This window comes from Mytilus trossulus, chromosome 14, assembly GCF_036588685.1.
Source record: "Mytilus trossulus isolate FHL-02 chromosome 14, PNRI_Mtr1.1.1.hap1, whole genome shotgun sequence".
Classification (NCBI taxonomy): Eukaryota; Metazoa; Mollusca; class Bivalvia; order Mytilida; family Mytilidae; genus Mytilus; species Mytilus trossulus.
Window position 1 is genome coordinate 52,514,608 of NC_086386.1, and position 5,228 is coordinate 52,519,835.

The 5,228-nt window shown below is 32.6% G+C and overlaps 1 long non-coding RNA gene across 1 annotated transcript; it reads right to left on the reverse strand.

The window, feature by feature from the left end:
• Positions 1–2,456: 2,456 nt before the first annotated feature.
• On the reverse strand, positions 2,457–4,181 carry LOC134697044 (uncharacterized). The gene is made up of 3 exons (XR_010103061.1): positions 4,079–4,181; positions 3,339–3,385; positions 2,457–2,511 (listed from the first exon to the last, which is right to left on the reverse strand). It is a non-coding gene; the product is annotated as an uncharacterized LOC134697044 (long non-coding RNA).
• Between the last annotated feature and the right edge of the window lie 1,047 nt (positions 4,182–5,228).

Consider the following 5,228-nt stretch of genomic DNA (forward strand, 5'->3'; position numbering starts at 1 on the left):
ACATGACCAAACTATTTTCATGAATTTTTCTATATATTCACTTGGATTTTCTTACCGTAACACAAAACAAATCTTAATCCTGGAAGTTTGAAAGTAGCATGAAATTCCACACGAATTACAATATAAAAGCAAATCAAACCAAATATAAAACAAAAGTAAGAACGAGAGAATATGCCAGCTAGGGATACATGTATATAAACCAGCCGTTAGTTTATAAGCTATCACTCAATTGATGAATGTTGTCATACTTAAAACTTGTGCATTTTGTTAGCCATGTTTTATATACTTAAAAAGAGGGACAAAAGATGACAGGGGACAGGCAAACTCATAAACCGAAAACAAAAACTGACAACGCCGTGGTCAAGTATGAAAAAGACAAACAGACAACAATAGCACACAAAACATAACAAAACTAAAGAATAAGTAACACGAACCCCCTAAAAAACTAGGGGTGATCTCAGGTGCTCCGGTAGAGTAGGCAGATCCTGTTCCACATGTGGAACCCATCGCGTTACTTAGGTTACAACAAATCAGGTTAATAGTCTAATTCCGAAGGTCACATTCATGATAGAGAAGGGGTTGTCGTTACGATGTAAGTAACATATCCGATATCATATGTGAAACGGTTATTCCATAACAGTCAACCAACTCGTGATGGCATCTGTAAAACTTACGAAGGGATGATTGCATCTTCACCATTTGGAACTCTTGGTTTAATAGCTTCCTTGTGAGCAGTAACCCTCTATCAAGAAAATCATGATAGGAAATGCAAGCACGGGAATAACGTATCAATTGGGAGAAATATACCCTGTGTGCAGGTGCTGCTGTATTGTTGCTACTACTGTTTGAGATCATTGAAAAATTAATTAGAGCTCAAGCCAGATGAAGGACGCCCCCGGGTGCGGGAATTTCTCGCTACATTGAAGACCTGTAGGCGACATTCTGCTGTTGTTTTTTTATTTGGTCGGGTTGTTGTCTCTTTGACACATTCCCCATTTCCATTCTCAATTTTATTATCATTTTAAAGGGTCAAATGTATCCCTTGGCTGTTATTGCCATTTCAGTGATATCGATTTGACCCTTAACCATCATTTCCTTCTTTTATCAATTTTGATAAAGTCTATTGCATTTATTCTTCTGTATGGTGCATTTTCTGTACCAGACCAACGAGTCGGTATGAGTGTGTGTGTTTGTATATACCAGTTTTCGAGAGGGTCATTATTGTTTGAAGGTCTTTAGTCATCAACGAGCTTTTAGTCTTAACTGGCTTGAAAATCGTATTATGGTTTAGTACTTGATTTATTAAAGTTCTTAAATTTCATTTCAAAATTTTGTAAAAAACAATGTTTTTCTAAATCAAAATGTAATGAATTTCTAAACAGGTAGCCGAAGATTCATCTTCAAAAAGCTGCATGAAGGCTAAGATTGTTATTCCCCATCGAAATTAATCATGTATTTCTCATTTATTTCATCGTATAAGCTTTCTTCCACCTTTTTACTGTGTCCATTATGGGATGACGGTTGTTTCAATTTGTGAATCAGGTGTTTCACTGAATTATTTCCGGATTTGTGTCTGCAAATTGCCTCTCTGTTCTTTACAATCAGACCGCAAACAACAACCAGAACGCTACCAACTGCAACACATGTCATGAAGATGACAACATCACCACCATCTAAAAATGAAATTAGACACAATTACTACTGATCAACTTGTAAATTGTCAAAACATTTAGCCATTATACAATATATTGTTAAAACAGATCGTTTTATGTGTAAAATGTTTTCGAAATATAAAGCTATGTTATTAAAATGCGTAATTACGTCAGCCATTAAGAATAAGTTCATATTCTTTCACCACAAATTGATTAGCCATGTCTGCATGCATTTCTGTTGAACTAAAAAAAGTCAAGTTTCGGTTTTCCTTTATTTCATGGCTCTCTGATTGAGATGAAATACACATAGCAGAGAAAAGCACGTAGATACCAGTATACCCTAAAGTCGTAGACATATGTCCACGGTTCCAGTCATTTTTTAATTATAGTTTGCATGCTATTCCTCTATTAATGACTTATGTTGCTTATGAATACACTCTCAATATATATATGAATGTATATTATTAACGTCATCAATCGGTTTTAGTAAAGTCATGACAGCTTAAATGATTTGTTAATGGGTAAATAGTACTGAATAATTGTGACAACAGAAACCTTCTTCCAACATATATAGATAAATAGAGATACATTTTGAAATACATTTGTAATGAGGAATATTTCAACACATCATGATAACGAGTTTACATCTCTGCATTCGTTTTTTGTTTAATTTTACATATCTAATGTAATTTGTTCGGAATGCACAGTGCGGGTCGTATATGCGCACCAACATCATATTTGAATTTATATCGATTACTTCAATTACGGTTAAATATTTGGAAAAATATGTTAATATATAAGCGCTTACTTGATGTGGTAGACAGATCTTCAGAGTTGCCTCTACTTGCGTTGTTGTTTCCTGCAAGAAACTGTACAATTTACATCTGCCTTGCAAATGACAAGATTTTTCTTCCCAAGTTTGAGATTCCAATTCTTATAAAATATTACAAATAACCTAAATCCATGTCTTTATAGTTTTGTAATCCGAATATAAATAACTATAAAGAGTGCATGTGACCGATATAATTAGAATATTTGATAGGGATGTGGTCATTGAATCAAATAAGATTACATGACTGTATGTTTTAGAAATTTGCAATTCTAGAAAAAATGAAGTCGAAGAGTTGCTCCGATAGATTGAGTATACAAAAGCAGAGATACAAATGGGACATTAGAATCTAAGAACTTGATGAAGAATTGACAACAATATTGCATTACAACGAAACAAGTCCATAATACACTAAATATAACACTAAAGATTTCGCAACACGAACATGCAACAGAATACATATGATAACTCTTTTCTACACAAAAATTAAAGTTCCATTATATTATACATAAATAAAATGTAGATACTTATTTTAATTGATTTATACATTTATCATTTTTGCGGCTGTCCCAAGTCAAGAGCCTCTGGCCTTTGTAAGTTTTGTTTTATTTTTAATTTTAGTATCTTGTGTACAATTTGGAGTTATTATGGCGTTCATTATCACTGAACTAGTATATCTATTTGTTTAAGGGCCAGCTGAAGGACGCCTCCGGGTGCGGGAATTTCTCGCTGCATTCTAGACCTGTTGGTGACCTTCTGCTGTTGTCTGTTCTATAGTCAAGTTGTTGTCTCTTTGACACATTCCCCATTTCCATTCTCAATTTTATGATCTTTCTATATATCAAAATACTACTGACCTCTTGTTCTTCTGTCATCAAGGATGCACCCCTTAATGTGATCGCACCTAAAGTATTCAAAAATAAACATGTAAATCAATGGTGTTTCTCTAGACTTTTGATTTAAGCACACCCTATGCATTGCTATGGGTATTATGTAGATAAAGCGCATTTTTTTGCTCACTCAATTAAAAAAATAAACTGCAGAAAACGATACCCAAACATGTATTGCAAAATAATATACGATAAGTGCACATCAATTACTGTCAGTGTGACATTTACAACATGCTAAACGAGGGCAAAGATTCGACAGTTCTTTTTTTGATAAAAACAAAATATTTTGTATTTATCAAAAAAGAACTCTCGAATCTTTGCCCTCGTTTAGCATGTTGTTAATGTCACACTAACAGTAATTGATGTGCACTTATCGTATATTATTTTGCCATACACTCACAAAATACATTTAACGTAATGTATGTTGGAAAGAAAACACGTTTGTGGTCTAGTGACATTTCCATGTCTGTTAAATCAATTATTGCAACAGAATGACAAAAATTCCCAAAAATATAAATGTCATTTTATAGATTAATAGAAATAAGAGGCTTTTTGAAGATTTTTATGCAACTTATGTGTAACCATGTTAACCCAGAAGTATAATGTTCATCTCGAGCTCATAATAATACAAAATTCAAAATGGACATATAATATGTACATATTATCATATACAACCATACATCTTTGTAAAGCATGTTTGTGCTTACTTTTCATTGCTGGTACACGTGCAAGTGTCTTTACATTTGTAACCGTGCATGTCATTCGTACACGGTTTGCATGTTGAATTCAGTGGTGATGTGTAGCCTTTAGAACATTCTGTTAAAAAACAATACGAAAAATAAGTTAAATTATATTTGCAGGAGTATTATTGGAAAAACACGCATAGCATTATCTAGTTTAAACTTTCACTTCATCTTTTCCTGAACTAGACCTTTGTTGTGTGAATTTAGCTTTCACATAAGGAACCTCATAAAGATATCTGTATTTGCATCCCCGCAATAATTGTATTGAATGAATTGTCAAAAAGTTACTCCCAACTTTGAACAAAGTTATTTATTCTAGAAATCTTGAATCGGATTGGTTAATTCAATACAATTAGTCTTAAAATATACATACGTTTGCATGTTCCATTGTTAAACTCGAAAGCTGAACAGCAAACTGGCCTACAAGGGTAATCATCATGTGTATATAGAACGAAACACCCAAGGAAAATTGAAGTACAATAGATACAGAAAATAAAAATTATTAGGTCATGAAGGTGGAAACCAAATCACAACATAAAATTTTGTTTACATCACGAATTAAAGATACGTTGTGAAGGAGCAACCATTAACCTTTAAAAAAGTATTTCGTCAAAACTAGAACATGTTGAGCTCAAAATAATAGTTCAAGCTTGTGTAAAATAATATGATTTCCGGAATAGAGCAAAATTTATATCCTGAAGATATCTGTATAAATGTTTATCTTCAAAACGTACATATACATATCACAAAAGAATTAATTAATTTGCCTTTTATTTACAATTTGCCGCAATAATTGTCATTGCATGATCAACTATTGTCACTTCGATTTCTGTTTATTGATAACAAATTCGACAATCGTGCAAAATGTAAAACATTCATCCAATTATGCAAATGATAGTTGCATTCCACCGTCTAAGTTTTCTTCTTTAGAAAAATAATAAAACGGAGGTGAAACAAAAAAAATCCTACGCATTTAACATTGAGGATATATTATTTTACTAAGTATTTGGTTATATCGTAAAACATTTCGATTCTTTCTTTACATTTAGTAAAATCTGTTTAAATTGATGTTTAATTTTTACTTAACCCAGAAAACCATATGCGTGAGATAAAA